The following is a 17,550-nucleotide window of genomic DNA, read 5'->3' as shown; positions in this document are numbered from 1 at the left end:
TATTTCTTCCTTTTTAGTATTAAATGAAACTATACATCCCTTTTACAAATGGGAAAAGGAATTGAAATTTCCAAAAATAATTAAAAAAGCTCTTCAGAACTCGAATTTTCATGTCGTGACACTTATCAATTTACAGACTAATTCTCAAAGCAGCATGCAGTCATACAACTATTTTACCTACTACACAACCGAGACACAAATGAAACTTTGTACTGACTCGTGCAGAGTCTAGGAAAAACACGAGCAAGCAGTATAGGAACAAAAAGTAGGTTCAAAGCCCCAAGCTCAGGCAGCTAACCGTCCTGAGAAAACAGCTTGCAGGAGTCTGCATTTAGCCATCAGCTTAATATGGGACTGTAAAATGTAGGTCCTGTGTAAGCAGGGACTAGTATCTAAGCTCAAAGGTCATCAACAATAAGCAACAACGTGCCCAGACTCCACCTGAATCCAGCTGCAGTGAATGAAGCCCAATCCACTGGGGGCATCCAGGCTACACCTGGCAGCAGCAATTGTCTGTGGAGTCACTGATTATCAGCAGAAAGATTGGTGAGTCTCAGCCTGGGTAGCAACCCAGGAGTTAGAGCACTTCTGGGAAGCAGTTCAAGCTCTGTGAGTCTAAAAACCAGGACCCTCTTTGCTTAGGGGGTTTTGTCATCTTCCCTTTCTCCTCCATTTTTTTTTTTTGCTCTTCTCTTAATTCCGTTTCCTATTGATTTTCAGTCAGTCTTCTGAGTGTGCAAAGCCTTACAAAGTCAGTGGATAAACACCTTATTAAAGCCTTCTCGGGCACTGTGGAGGCTGTGAATCTGCCTCTCTCCACTTATTGAATGAAGGTGCTCTGCCTCATCCTGCCAAACAGACAGCAGTTCTTTAAGTATCACCAGGTCTAAAGCACCCATAATAGCAAATGTAAATGTAAACAGAGAAACTAACAACGTGGTTCCATTTTACACCAGAAATCTGGAACAGATTATAGAACCAAATTAAGACGAAGACCACTGTAACTTGCCTTCTCTAGCTCATCAAAACAGCTTTGCAGGATTTTCTTATCACACATGCCATGCATTTTCTGCCTGTAAGCAGTAAGCTTTTCCACAAGTTTTATTTTGGCTCTGCAGGTTTATAGCCCTAGCTACAAATGCGTAACCCACTTTTTAATCTATGCTTATTACAACCTCTTAAAAAGTGAGCAAACCACTGAAGAAATTAGGTTATGGGCAAGATTCTGAAAATCAGCATAAATATATGACAACTTTGTGTCTAACCAAAGCTTTATGCAGTAATTGAAAGGAACAAAATAGTGTAATTCAGTACAAGGAAAGTCAGTTTACACTGTTAGGGTTTGATTGGGGGTTTTTCTAATCTAACACCAGGACATGTTTTTTAATTGCTCTTCAGTCATTCTGCTATGCTTGGGTTTTAACCAGGTTGCACAACTGCTGAACAATTGCATTGTCTTCAGCAACATGTTGAAGGTGTTAAAGCTTCGCTGTATCAGGATGAAAAGGGACTGTGTCTGGCTACAGTACTGAGGTAAGAATGCTTATGATGTGCATAGTGGTGTCAGAGAAGATTCCAGGTTTTTAAGACAGATGTATACAAACCTGTATAACACAAAGAGATGTTCAAGCTCAGAGCCTGGTTCTTTAGCAGAGTGAGCTGCTGAGGCCACACTGGAAAGTGGCAGGTCTGGGACCAGCTGTGTTAGGATAGGAGTATGTGAAGCTGCAGTGTCTTAGTACCCTTGAAAATCCCTCAAAAGTGCTTCAGATGACAAAGGCACCAGCCATTTCTATGACTGAGGCAGTGAGGGTGGAGGTTCAGTCCATGGACAGACAGAGGCTCTCCCATGTCTGGTCAGAGGCAAACCACTCCACCAGGATAGGCACCAGAAGCGGAGTTCTTCAGAGACAGACACCTGTGCTGGGGAGCAGGACCTGACAGATACAATTTTTAACAGCTGGTGTGGGAGCTTTACCTATAATTTTAACATAAGCACTGCCAAACCAGCTCTCAGCATGGTTCTCCCCTAAATTCATAGCCAGACAAGTTAGAGGTAATCAGAAATGTGTACTTGGGAATGAAATATTCAGCCTACAATTTTGAACACCTCAGGGATAACAATACAAACACACCCAAGAAAACACTAGTACTAAAACCACTGGACTTCTGAATTATCCATGAAATGATAAATGCCTCCCAGAATTTTTTTTCCAGGCAATTACAGAGTGTATTTCTATGTGGAAGAGGAGGGATAAAGCATTTGGGCAGTGAAAGCTTTAAATGCCAGAAGCTATAATAGACAAACCTTTATGTGCCAGGAGCTGCATACAATTTCCTGTGCAACAACAGCTGAACATAAACTGTTATGGGCTGCTTATGCACAGTTGTATATAAATAACACAGGGTTCATGCAGAGCTTCATGTAATGAAGTTTATGTGCAAAATCTTTCCACCTCACTAACTTTTTGTGCATACATTTGTAATAAATTGAACCACCAAAAATAACCTGAAAGGCAATTAAAACCGAAAAGCGAATGAAAAACCATGCTATATAACACAACAATCCAATTCAGAAGAGTAAAATTTGTAAAATTCCACACCAGAAGGTGTCCGTCTTTTATTAAAAGTCTCTGCTCAGTTTTAATCACACTCTGTAACACTTCTTAGTTACACAATCATCAAGAAGGAACCTCTGTTCCGGGGTTTATGGGGAATGTCAACAAAGAATCTTGAAGATTTGTGCAGGGAGCTGGGAGCTTATTTATTCCATCCTAGCATTGTCTCTTCCATTATCTAGGTGCATGCTCTGGATTCAGGCGTGTATTTGATGAAAGACTTTATAAACTAACAAAAATGGGAAGTTCAATAGTAAGAACTCAGGTTTTCACCTGACTGATGCTTCGTATAGACACTTTCGTGTCCAAAGTACTACACTTTTCATTTAATTTCCTATGTATAAAGCATTATAGCTGCCATAAATTTGTTAATGAAGGGGTATTGTGCTTTCCAATATAGTAGCATAACGGATTTTGAAAAAGAGGCCAACTATCTTGATTTGTCTTCTTTTCCAATCTCCAGAGTCCTCTTTCAAGTCAGTAAAGGTAAACTATGGCACTATTTATGACATCGGCATATTTTAATGTATTGTTTTACAAGCCCCAAAGGTTTCTTTTCACACTTTGTTTTCTGTTGTGGTCTCTACAGATTTCAGCATTGTATTACAGCTAAAACATTTGCATAGGTCTTACCTTCTACAGTTAGTTTTCTTTAAATGAAGTTCTATGTTTTATGAAGTTCTTGAGGAATTTATAACTTGCTACAGTGTGGTTTACATTTTTATTCAGAAATAGACTCACCCGTTTCATAATTAGAAATAAGAAAGCATGTATTTCTGCTTTTTATGACTTGGGACTTGCCTGGTTTTTTCTGTACCAAATTGGATCTCTTAAGTGTTTAAAAGAAAGAAAACAGAATAAATGGAAGGATGTTAAATACTCCGTGTTAATATAAGGAATATTTAGTCATCCTAGATCTTGGCTGATAATACAAATACAAATTCTTTCTCCTTCTCCAAGTCCTACTCCAGCCATTTTTTGAAATCCTCCTGTATGTATTATTCTTAATAAAGACACCAATCCAAGGCCTCTAAGAAGTTCTACATTTGCTTGGAGGCCTCCTTACTCCAGAACCATTTTCTAATATTCCTCCTTACTAATGCCCCACATCACAACAGTACCATTATTATTCAGTTATTGTTTAGTTTTTGAAAACCTTAAATGTGATGTATTCTGTAAACTAAAGTGGCATAAATGAGTTTGCTTTCAGAGTATTATTTCAGGTTGTTCTGGGAAAAAAAAACAAACAAGATTGAATTTTTAGGAATTCTTTACAAGTTCTGCTTAACAAAAAAGAACATTTCTCAACATATTGAACACTACAGACTCCTGTTGTGCCCTTACTCATGCTCTTATTCTGAGAGATCATGTTTACTCTCTGCTATCAGGGCAGATATCTTCATGACCTAAGCAGCTTCTGGATGGCTTTGGAGTGTGCTTTGGAGACATGAAAGGACCCACACTACTTGCCCTGACATTAGTCAAAGGACAGGGATAGGTGTCCAGAGGAAATACTTCCTCCTGAGATAAGCAATCCATCTTTAATTGATAAAGAGGAAAATAAATATTTGCTTTAAAGCAGCTGCTGCACTAGATGTCTACCGCTTAGGTGCAAGACAAAGCGTCTAAGTTATCCAGACTATATCCCTCACCATAGTTCATAGCCCAAGCAGGGAGAGACCCTGAGTGAGGCACAGAAGTCAAAGGGACAGGAACCTTCCCTTGGTCTCCAACATCCCAAAAGGGCAGTCAAAAGACCGTCCCCAATGACAGCACTCGCTCCTCGTTATGTCCTTTACATGCTTCCTTTTGGTTGACTGCACCCTTGGGTCTGTTTTCTGATCACTGGATTATTGACACATTCTGTTTACAGTCTCTGTGAAGGGTCTATTTATTTAAATTTAAATATTTGAAAACTGAGACATTCAACACAAAGGATGAAACCACTCTAACATAAAAAAGAGCAATACTAATGACAGTGGTTTCCCAGGGGGTGGTGGTGGTGGGGGTGTCAGTGTTCACACTGTAAAAAAATCACATGGGGAAAACTTTGAGATTTTAATTTTTGTGGGTTTATTTGATTTGATTTTGGAGTTTTCTTTGTTGTGTTTTTTGATTTTTTTCTTGTTTTTTTTGAAAATGATCACAATGCCAAACTCTGCAGCAGTGCCCAACAATGTAATTGTAGCAGTGGTAACAAACTGCAGCTTGGAAAATTGGGATTGGACATTGGTGGGGGGAAATGTCACTAAGCAGGTAGTACTTCACTGGAATCAGTAGCATGAAGAGGCTATGAAATCTCTCTCCTGGGCATCTTGAAGACTCTGCCAGAGACAGACAGAGCTGCCCCTGTGCACTGCTGGAAATACCAGGTTCAAGCAGGAGACCCGAACAGACACTTCTATGATACTATGAAATAACTTCAGTCCCTTACTACACCCCAAAAGTAATAATAGTTACTGTCTAGCACAGGAAATAACTCATTGTGTGCCTAAAGACTGCAGTACCTTTAAACCTTAGTGCATTAAGAATAATGTGGAAAGAAAAAAAATAAATCACTAAATCCTTGGCTTCTGTTGATTGTATTTGTGCCCTTAATATTATTTTAACAATGCTCTTCTGTGATTTAATAAATGTTATCTTGTGTTGATCAAAGTGAAAAAAAGTCCTTTATAATAGGACCGGATCCTTCAAAGCTGTAAATGCTGTACAGTCTACTTTTGATCAGCAAGAAAAAGTAATGCATAGCAGCAGCTTTTGAGAATTATACAGATCTTGTAAGAAAATAAAAGGCCATTGTGTAGACAATGGCACAGAAGTCCAGCTCATTATTGATTTGACAAGAATGAACCTCATGGTTTGATTTTCCAGAAGAACTGAATGCATTTGAACTCTTTTATACTCTTGATAATTACCTTTACTCGGAGAAAAAGTCAGGTCGGAACTGCAATCAAAAGTATAAAAGCAGAAGTTCTGATTGCAAGGATCTTTGCTCATTCATGATTGAGCAAACTGATTTCTTAAATCCTTATTACTCTCATTTTGTCAGGGTCCTCCTTTTTAAAGGTCTGCTGACAAATGAAAACAAAGATGTTGTTCCTCCACAGACTGGAGTAAATAGATGGAAACTCTGACAGAATTTCTATAGGGGCAGACTGACAGGAGATGGATGGCTTCTAACGAGGAGTGTTGTCCCCAGCTGTGGAGCAAGGGCTGGTGACTCAGAGCTGACCCTGCCTCTGTTTCTGTCTCATTAGTCACAAATTTCTGTACCTGGTTTACTCAGTTGTTCCTGGTACTCTAGTAGACTTTCTGCAATAAGGCAAATAATCTATACAAACCATTTTAGTTTCTTTCAATGAACAGTGTTGTAAATGCAAAAATTGTTGTTAATAAATGTGCTTAATTAGTATATCAGTAAAAATTCTGCAATGATTTCTGATAAACATACATCTCAGTTGCAGAAAAGTTTAATAATTTAGAAAATTAGTTTACTGGCAAGTATATTCATAGAAATAACATATTCCCATAGGATGTCTCAAATCCTTGGAAAATTAAAAACGGAGTGGAAGCAATCTCAAACAGAACCTCATCCCAAATTATGTATTTGCCCAAAGGGGGAACAGTAGTACAGATCAAACAACTGACATCCAGGATGTCAGTAGTGGCTATGATCTTGTGTAAGACCAGTCACTCCAGAAAAATTCAATATCCTAACCCCAAGAAAGTTGCAAATTTCACAAAGTAAGTTTTAGGACTGATTTATCCATTCTCATAAATAATGAGTGTCTTATGCAATGAAGCAGCAAAGCAATAAACCAACAAAGCTTCAGCTTCTTCCATAAGATATTTTTAATATGTCAGTATGGGGTATCTAAGAAACAATATGAAAATATTTTAGGACACAATGAAGAATGGTACCTGTTTTCTTCACAGAGATTTCTGCATGGAAATTGAGTAAATTTGCCTCTCACAAATTTAATGTGCACTAACTAAGCTGAAAAACTTTCTTGCCATTAATGGCTAAAAAAGCTAAAAATTAACATTATCTTGCTTAAATGGTAAAAAGGCATTGGATGAATGACAAGTTGCTAAATAATAATTAAATTTCAGATAGTGCAGAATGTTAGACTAAAAACTGAAAATATCAATGATAAATGAGTGATACATTTTATACACAGGCTTTTCCATAGTTGCATTCCTTTTTACTGACGATTACTGTGCTTTCTAGAAATAATGACTAAAAATTAACTAATAAGCATTTTTAATGATAAAGTATCAGAACATGTGAAGAATTCTGGAAATACTGTATAAGAATAAGTGAAAATGAGTGTAGTGAAGCACTAATAGAAATTGAGGAGGTTTTGTTAAATTTATCGAATTGATTTGAACAGTGCAAATTAAATTTAGAGTATTTTAGACATTCTTAGATTGCCAGGTCCATTTGACAGTTTTAGGTAGTTAAACGCCCAACTACTGTTGTGCATCTAGGTCTAAGATAACTGGCAGACAACAGCTGAGGATCTGAACTGAGCAGAGAACGGTCTAAGAATAGGAACTTTATAGGCAGGTGACAATATACCGAGCTGCTGCTGACAGAATACAGACTGTCAAGAAAAAACCCTATTGCTTCCACCATGCAGGGAAAGGTATTAATTTCTTCAAAAATGTGTAATCTTCCAATTCTTAAAAGCACTGTAAGAGTTCTGATTCATGCAATCAAGGTTATTTTGTCCAGAAAAAAAATAGAGTGGTTCAAACAACTGCTGATGTCATTAAACCAATAGGATAGTATCTAGGTCAAGGTTAAAACCAGGCATTGTTAGAAAACATCCAAGATGAGACGATAGTTAAGAAGTGGAAAAGAACGTGGCAGCCTGGTTATCAGCAGGATAAGGAGCCCTGTATTCAAAGATATGGTAGCAGCATTTATTAGCATTGCTGCATCTGCCTACTTGCTCATAGACATTTACTGTAACTGCAGCAGCTGTTACACATTTCACTTTTCTGGTCAAATAAAAGAAGCTATCTTTCTGTTGCTTGAAGAAAGTGTGGATACTCTGATTCCCAGTGCCTCTTCTCTCTTTTTACCTTACTCACTGCGTGTGTATATCCTTTATTGTTTCCCCCCCTCCACCATCTATTATTCATAAAAGTACCAGTCTTTAAAAAAATGAAGTGGTGCCTTTTTTGTGGGGGAGGGGTGCCTATACCAAAGCCACATTTAAACAGACAAGGTTCTTGGAGGTCATTAGCTGAGCATTTTCTGACTATCAGCTCTTCTTTGCTTTGGAAAACCTTGTACAAAAAATGATAACACTTGATGTTACTTTGGGGAAAAAAAAAAAAAAAAAGGAAGAAAAGAAGAAAAAGCTGTCAGAAGGAATTGAACATATATGTGACTGAATTAAAAAAAAAAAAAAAGAAAGAAAACCACAACAAAAAAAAACCCTACTTAATATCTGTGACATTTTCAGTATCTGAAATGGACTTCATTTATAACAGGTCTCACACCTTCTGAGTGTCCTGCTTGAATTACCTGCACCTCTGTGCCCTTCCTGCTGAAGTGCTGATTGAATGTTAGAGGAGAGAAAAGCAGACCTTAGAAATACGTCAGACAGATCACCCTCTAGCCTATATCCTTGATACATACAGAATCACTTTGTCCAAACCAGTAAGAATGTACTCTGAAAGGTGCCTCCCTACCACCAACAGCTAATACACACTTTACAGATGTAAATTTATTGGTGCAGTTATAACATCCAAGCCTCAGTTCATGTTCAGTAGGTATAACACTAATTGCAGGAACAGTCAAGACACCTCTAATTAAGATAAAATCTATAGGCTGCATATAGTTTTTTTTGTAAGAGCTGTAGGTTAATTGAGAATTCCCTGGTGACAGAGGATGTGTCTCATGGTCACACTGAAATGCTTCTGATTTAGCACTGGAGTCTTAATTCATACACTACCCACACCATCGGCACCCGTGCTCGGCTCTGCAGTGTGCAAGCTGTCCTTTCGGCAGGGAAGTCTGGGTGAGGAGGGGTGAAGAGTCGAATCCCTACTTTAAGTGCAGCACAGACAAGCTATACTCTATCAAATCTGGCTCCTCCTAAGTTGTTCTGCTAAGGGGGTGCATGCTGCTTGGTACAGTAAGCAGGCTCTTGCAGCCTAGAGGCAGGGATCAGCAGGTTTCAACACTTTGCAGTGAGGTGAGAGTTTCAGAAGAAGCTCTCCCCTCTCCGTCTCCAGCATTGACTCTATTTGGGGCAAAGCAGTGACAGGAGTGACAGTAACAAACATGTCACAGTCCGGACTAGATGATACAGTATCTGTGAAGTAGAAGATTGCCTGCATTCCACTGCCGGGCCCCACCCCCCCACCCCCACCCCCCACCCTGGGTTCCTTTGGTGTTGGACACTCATATTTGCAAAACCATGGATGATCCATATGTCTGTGCAACTCCGGGAAGTGTCTGGTCCATTATTGGTCTCTTTAGTTCACAGACAGTCAAATCACATGAGATTCAGGGTCTGACATGGTCACCCTGGTTCAGAGAGAAAGAATATCCCTTGAGATACCAGGGTGAAACAGGAGACTTAGTTTCATCATGTAGGCATGTTCTAGACACAGGGACAGAAACAGGGGTGTCACTACTTTATTTGGTCTCACAGCTCCCATGGCTTCCACACCCAGTGCAGCGGTCTGCTTGCAAACCATCTGATGCGGAACTCTTCATCACAAGGACTGATTGCTAAGGTAACATCTAGCAGCAACTCCAGCTAGTCTAGATGTCCACGAGCAGCTTATCATGATTTCAGTAGTCCCTCCAGTTTACATTTACATTCAGTCAGGAAGAGTGTGACGGCACAGCTGGAACAGCCAACATGCCAATACTGAAATGTCTGCTCCACTTTCAAGTGAATTAAATTCATTACTATCCCCTCATGCTTGAGGGACTCACATAGAGCGTGATATGGAGACAAAATACAGAACCGCTGCAGGCATGGTGTTTCTTACACAGTGCAGGCAGACCAGCTCCTTTTTTTCTGGGCAGAGATCTCAAGAGCACTGCTGGTACCATCTGGTGTGGGCTGAAGAAGGAGATTGATATAGGTCTTTTGTGAGGGATTAGATCATCTTGCCTTCGTAGATATATTTGCCAACATAGCCACTTACTTCTGAATTGTGAGCCCCCCCTAGGTTTATATAGCTGTGTCTACTCTGTGTTCTTTATCCCACCTGAATCTGATAATTTCTAGGTTTGACCTCTCCAAAGATATTTTTTAGGGAAAATCCAACCTTTGGCCAGCTTGCTGTGAAAATAACCTTTTTCCCCTCAGACTATAACTTGTCTAACAGAAGAGAAGCCAGTGGCATATCAGCTAGGAGACACACAAGACCAGGGACACATTTCTGCCTGGAATGTGACTTTAGACCCCACTGACATGGAAACTTTGAGCCCAGTGACATTTTTTATGGGAACAGGGTCTCCCTTGTTCCTTTTTCAATAAATACATTTGAAACGTTCAAACTCCTTACGGATTCCCAGCCCCTCGACACATCATTACAGCCACCTTTAGAGGTGTGCCTAGGCAACGCAATAGAAAGACAGTGCTGGTAACGTCAGGTATATCTCTGGTAGAGGTAGGACTTGTGAAAGACAGATCCTGGGGAATCTGCCATATGGTGAGGTTTTTTGGTTGGAGGTTGGTTTTTTGTTTGGTTTTTTTTCGTGAGAGGAGCACTTCCTTGCCACAAGAGGTATCCTATCAGGCATGCCTGACACTAGACCTTGGAGACCACATGCTTTTGTTGATTCATGCTGCTATGAGGACTTCAGCCTTGTTTAGTGGCTGCTGAAGGGATGGAAACCATGTATGAAACAGTGAAAATGAGCAGTGTTTCTAACTATGGCCAGAAACACGAGTATAAAGGTATTTTGCAGACAGTATTTCATTATCCCATCACAGAGCACAGACTTGGTGCCTGTGGTTGTGTTAGACTATGTGAAAGTGATCTGCAGTTAAGATAGCTTCTTGGCAGCCCTGCACAACACCCTGCTGTAGGATACAGCATGACACAATGATTCAAAAGGCATTTGGAATACTGTCATTGAGTCTGTACCGGAGGATACAGTATCTCATAGTAAGCTAATTGAAAGCACACTTGACTGCTACCCAGCTTCAATCTCAGTTATAGTCAAAAAAAAAAAAAAAAAAAAAAAAAAAATATCTCCACCTTCAGGCATTTCAAAATTATTCTCATATATAAAAAATTAATTTTTGATTGACATCCCTGTGTGGCCTGATTGTCTGGGTAGAGAACTATATGACTAAATGCAGCAAGGGATGCAGATCGTTACCCACGTAAAAGTATGCACCCCGATTTCACTCATGTTCTGTCTGTTTGCAGGCAGAAGTGTTAGTCTGTCTGCAGGTTAAGACTGGGAAGGTTTGTAATACATGTGCAGTGTATGTTTTACACCTATGGTAGGTGATCACTGTGTTCAGGAAACCACTTGTGTGACCCGTGACTACAGAATCAAAGATCCATTTCCCTGCTGACAGAGCTGTAGAGCAACATGTGGCTTTCTATTTGGAGAACCTTTCCTAAAAGGAGCACAAACTCATTTCTACTCTTGCACAGACATTTCAGCTGGATTGAGTAAGACTCTCCAAACCTCTGTTCTACTCAGTTTTTACAAACAGTTGTTCTGTTACGCAACTGCCCAAACACATGCATCATCCATGTCTATCAGTTATTTTAACTGCAGACAAAACATCTCTTAAACATTTTTACAATGTACAAAAGACAATTTCTTCATCTTTGGGAATGGTATTTACTAATGCCTTGTCTATCTCTTGCAGTAGCAACTGCCTGGGGATCTCTGGGAATTTCTACCCAGGGTGTTAATCAACACATAAATTAGATTAGGTGTAACAGGAGTTGTGTGGGGGAATGTTGAGAATGTCCAAAATTCCACATGAAGAGTTCCTGTAACAATCAGTCAAATACTTATTTGCAAAGGTGACTAGGAGCTGAGTCAACCTCCAAGTCAGGTCCGCTGCCTCAAACCAGCCAGCATTACATCTATGCATATAACTTGCTGTGGAGTTCCCGTACCAGCCAGGGAGTTCATGTCTTCACAGCGCTGGGTGTGCATAAAGGCATAGTCTTGGTCATCATCTACACCAGAATTACAATGAGAGAAAAAAATTATTTTCATGCATACAACTTAACGTTACTACACTATGTTAATATACACTATTAACGCATATGTAAACTAATATCTAATATAATATGCTATTGTGTTTACTACTCAGTAAAATCCTAAGAAAATATTTCAGTTATTTATATCCAGTATTCAGAGTCTTTTTCCTTATGGCAAAACTAACCAAACTAGAATGAAGCAGTAAGGGAGAGTTGCACAGGGTCGGAAGCTCTGAAGAAGGTCCCCTGTTTGAGATGATTCTTCTTACGCATTTCTTTCCACACCAGGTGGAGAGGACAGTCTATAACAATCTGTCAGTGCTGGTCTTCCCTGATCATCTAAGGGGAGGCTGGCCTAGTCCAAAGCCGTATATCTCCTGAGGAGAAGACAGAAACAGCTTTGCTATCAGGATAGCATTGTCAATGATAGAACAGAAATTAGCATATTGCTTGAGTCTATGTATTTCTTGTGATAGGTCTGGATAGGGGAAATATGCTTACAGACTGAATTTATGTCCCTGGTGCAGCAGTAGACAGCATAGCTGTGTAAGAATTTTAGTACAGAGATAAAAGATTTTTTTTATATTGGAATAGGCCCTGAGGTATGTTGGCCACACATTTGTTAAGATACAAAAGACATGATGTAGTTATTACCCAGTGAGTTCATGCTAAAAAGCTGCATGGATATACACAGTGAGTATTACAGTCACAGTAGCGTTTACACAAGCAGTGTGTGTTCACTGACCCATAAAACTAAACATGGACTCAAGTACTGCTACCAAGAGCAGTATAGAGGTAAGAAGAGTTACAACATTTACCATCATCCCTTTAGAACCTGCAACATAGGGAATACTCACTTGTGTCCTAATATTAATGGAAGCTGAATTTAATCTGTAAGAACCTTAAACATAGATTCATGGTTCCAAAGCAATTTTGACTAATATTATGCAAGTAGTGGAGGTGTGCTTTATTGTCATGCATTTCATACAGCTCTACTGGAAAGGAATCAGAGATTCACGAGGATGGAATAAATCTAATTTCTCGTGGATTGTAACAGATGTAGCCAAGAGATCAGGAGGCAACAACTGCTCATTGAGTTTTGTTTCTTTTGCAAGAACATGTTTCCTTAAGTTAGTCTTGAACAAACATTAAAACTACTCCAATACCTGTTCTTATTTCAGTCCAGGAGCTTTCATCAGTGTAAATCAGTTACATCATATTTACAGAGATGCAGTTGAAAACAGAATGAGTTTCTTAGCAACCTCATCTTCATCAAAACTTGAAGGAAAAATAATTATATTTAATAGAAGAAATATTTTCTAAATGAAAGGATATGACACTTCAGTTTCACTTCCCTAAAGACTGCTCACAGTCCTTCCCTTGTTCTTGTTCCCTTCATTTGCTGTCAGTTACATAACTCCTTTTTTAGCTCAGAGGCATGAGCATCAACCACGTTAGAAGTGTACTTCTGTTGAAATTCAAGGTCTCTGTGCCATGATACATCTTTTGTACATTTTCTTGAGAGGTGTTCAAAAGACAATTAAGAAAAACACATACATCAGAGCTCAAAATATATTCAGTGGATTAAAGTTTAAAAGTTGACACAGTCACATCATTGTAAAAATTGCATAGCTTTTACTGTATTATTTAGAATGCCTATCTTTATAATGCAGAGGCTCAACAACATTTTATTTTTTTTTAATAAGATTTGATAGAAGAAATATTCTGGTTTTATGCTTAACCCTGTGCTGATGTGCAGGATGGCAGTTCTAACAAGTCTGAAGAAAAAAATCTTCTATGCGTTGGGCAACATCTTCTGTCAATCTCCAGGCACAGAGGAGAATAAGGAGACCATTCCAGACCTGGGACAGGAACTTGACTGTCTGCTTTGAGATGTGCCTGCATAAGATAAGCACAGATTTTAATGAGCACAGAAGAACAGAAATTACGAGGCTAAAGAGAGTTTCTTTACCAAGAAATGTACATAGATGACTGAATGAAATAAGCGCGGTGTAGACTCAAGTTATGGAACTGAAATGAAATTAGAAGATCAGTTAGTCAAGTCTCTTGACATAGAACAAGGTACTAATCTAAGACTAATAAACTGAAAGCCAGGAAATTAAATCCAGAGTTAAAAGAAGTCCCTTGAATTCTGTACATGCCATTATGTATGTACAACACACATTAAGTAGCTTTTGCTTTTTGTTTCTCAACTGGTTAATTAAGATCAATGTGGGTATTGGAGCCATATACAAGAGGGCTTTAGGATAAGTAAGTATATAGCCTAGATCCTTTCGTGTCATTCCATGACAGCTACAGTCAACATTAAAAAAAAAAAAACCCAAACCCAACAACAACAATAAAAAAAACCCAAATAAAAAAACCCAAACCATCACAACTGTCACAATTTTGTAATTACAGCTGCTCTTCTCTATCACACCCTCACTCAGATTCCTTCCAGAACAAACCTGTTCAGGATTTGCAGTCCAGAACAGCAAAAGTAGGGGTATATGGGCTGAGAGAAAGTGGTATATAAAAAAACCCTAGGGAATATTAACTACTTTAGATAATGCCATCTTCCAGAGCAAGAAAGTGAATGCTTATATCTGCAGTCAACTATCTGCTATCCCCTTCCCTGGCAGAGGAGAACTATTGTCATCTCAAATGAAAAGCAGGAAAGGGGGCCTCTGAAATTTCAGAGCAGACTTTTTTTTTAAAAAAATATGTTTAAAATTACATTAGTGATGCAACTCAGTTAATCAGAATTCTTTCCTTACTTATTTGAAATAAAGCAATTTCACATGGAAATGCAGCCCTGAGGAGAATGCCTTGGGGATACTGGTGGACAAAAAGCTGAACGTGGCCCAACAATGTGTGCTTGTAGCCCCAAAAGCCAGCCGTGTCCTGGGTTCAATCAAAAGAAGCGTGGTCAGCTGGTCAAGGGAGTTGATTCTCCCCCTTTGCTCTTGTGAGACTCCCTCTGGGGTACTGCATTCAGTTCTGAAGCCCCTAACATAAGGACAAGGACCTCTTGGAGTGAGTCCAGAGGAGGACCACAAAGATAAATAGAGAGATGGAACACCTCTTCTATTAAGAAAGGCTGAGAGAGTTGGGGCTGTCCAGCCTGGAGGAGAGAAGGCTCCGGGGAGACCTTACAGCAGCCTCCCAGTACCTAAAGGGGGCTTGTAAGAAAGGTGGGGACAGAGTTTTTAGTAGGGCCTGTAGCGGCAGGACAAGGGGTAATGGTTTAAAGCTAGAAGAGGGCAGATTCAGATTAGATATTAGGAGGAAATTCTTTGTTGTGGGGGTCCAGAGGCACTGGCACAGGTTTCCCAGAGCAGCTGTGGCTGCCCCATCCCTGGAAGTGTTCCAGGCCAGGCTGGATGGGGCTTGGAGCAGCCTGGTCTAGGGGAAGGTGTCCCTGCCATGTCAGGGGGGGTTGAACCCCTGATCATCTAGATCCTTAAGGTCTCTTCCAACCCATACCATTCTATGATTCTATGAAAATGTATTAGAATAGGCAATTATTTTTCTTGAATAACCAAGGCCAATAATGGGATATGTTAACTCCATACATTATTGCAAATGCATAAGGATGTACTGTTAATTCTGCAAGCATTTTTCTACAGATATTTTTTTTGTTTATGCTGACACATCAGTTATTGAGATCTCTGTTTACAGTACTACTTCTGAACCTTAGTCTGACTGCAAAATCAATATGGATTGATAAAACCAAGTCTGAAGGCCATATCAAGCTCTGACCTGTAACTTTCTAGCACTGTTACAGTAATCCTGCATATGGCACAGCTTCATCCCCAATACTGACAATAACTAATTTTCCAAAAGTAAATAATTGACACTTACACATGGGTCTACATATACAAGTGTACATATACATGTGTTTTTATATAATAAATGTATTAGATAGTAAATAATGATTAAAAATAATTACAGACAATTAATGCAAACATTGAATTTTTTTAGAAATGCCTTCAAAAATCCAAGAAGAGGGAACCTTTATTTTTTCTCACGCTTTGAAAATTTTTGCAGCTTGTACATCTTTGTTAATTTTCTATTGATTTTAGACTATTTTTTCTAGTCTTCCAAGTGCAGTTACAGTTACAATAATTTTCTCCGCAGTAATTTCCTTTATTTTATTTTTAAAAATTATTTATACACACCACTAATGAAAATGTTGAACATTGTAATATATCTGCTTAGGGCATTATTCCTGTAAGGACTCTAATTTCATAGGTCTTGGGAACAGTGCATCCACTAGCTAGGGACTCCAACACTATTCTTATCTCAGTAATAGAGCTGACAAAAGAAAAGAAGCAGACGTGGCTTAATGGCAAATCGTCAGCTAAGCTGGCTGTCTGCATGGTGTGACCCACACAGATTCATCATCTAACAGACAAAATGTTGAAATACCTGTACCAGCAGCAAGCTACTAGCACGGTGCTGTGCAGGCTTCTCTACACCAATGAACATCTTAGAAGGTTTCTGAGGTTTGTTTAATAAAGTAGTCAAACTAATATTAGGTTTCCTGATCTGTATCTCTGTATTTCACCTGTATTATAGAGCACTGGTCCATGTTGGATTCAGCAAATGTCATCCTTCTTTTCTTTTCATTATTTTATAGGCCTGTTCATCTTGCATCACCCTCTAACCTTGCCGGCACATCTCTCTGTATATCTGCTGGTTTCAGCTTCTATGGAGCCTACTTCAGTTACGGTTCAGTTGAAGTTCAGACATGATCATACCTACTAATCCATGGCACAGCAAGGTAAATAACAATGTTCCCTTTGTGTTTGTTTTCCTTATAAAAAAATGCAATGTAATTATTAAAAAATCTTTCTAAACCTCAACTCTGTACATCATTTAGATATCTTCTATTATCATCCTTATCAAACTAACCATTTTAGTGAAAATATACCGAAATTTGCACTTCTTTTCAGTATAAAAATATACATGCTAATGTAATAGCAGTATTAGTGGATAGGAAGATAATTTTAAAATATTCTTTTAATTCAAAATGTTATTATTAACTTGGGAGGAACTAGATTTAGACTTGATCTAGATTTAATTAGAATATTTTTAAAATCTGGTCTTGCCCCTTTTGATTGGAAAATTGCATTTCATAAGGCACAGCTCTGGATACCTTGGACTGTTCCGACAGTGAAATTAGTTTATTACAATTACTATGGAACTAAATAGAGTGTGAAAAAACAATTCTGCACACAGTATAGGAGCCTCATATCAGACTGAAGTGTGACTTTGTGAAGAACAGTTCACAGCTTTAATATTAAATACTAGCTGCAAAATAACTATGTGAACATCACAGTCAGGCCATTATTAAAGATAAAAATTGACAGCACTCCCTTTAAGTACTCAGGTTTTCAAGTTATTACCTAATGTATATAATTTAAGGAATTCAAATAACTTTGGCTAAGACTTCAGCTTCTCAAAGAATTCCCATGGGGCACTGAGGACCATGTTTAAAAAAGTTTATTGCTAGATCTGAACCTGAAGGATCTACTTACAAACCTTTGCTGAATGTCATTGAAGACATTCCTAGCAGCCTGTTAGAAAAATCAGTCCTTAAGAACTTAATCTGACACTAGCTATATATATTGGGAAATCACCCCCTCCTGAGAACCTGGAAAAGTCTTTGTGAAACGTAAATGTCATTTAAGAGCTTGAGGCCTAATAGGATTTT

The sequence above is a fragment of the Falco naumanni genome, chromosome 5, assembly GCF_017639655.2.
Source record: "Falco naumanni isolate bFalNau1 chromosome 5, bFalNau1.pat, whole genome shotgun sequence".
Classification (NCBI taxonomy): domain Eukaryota; kingdom Metazoa; phylum Chordata; class Aves; order Falconiformes; family Falconidae; genus Falco; species Falco naumanni.
This window is presented reverse-complemented; position numbering follows the sequence as displayed.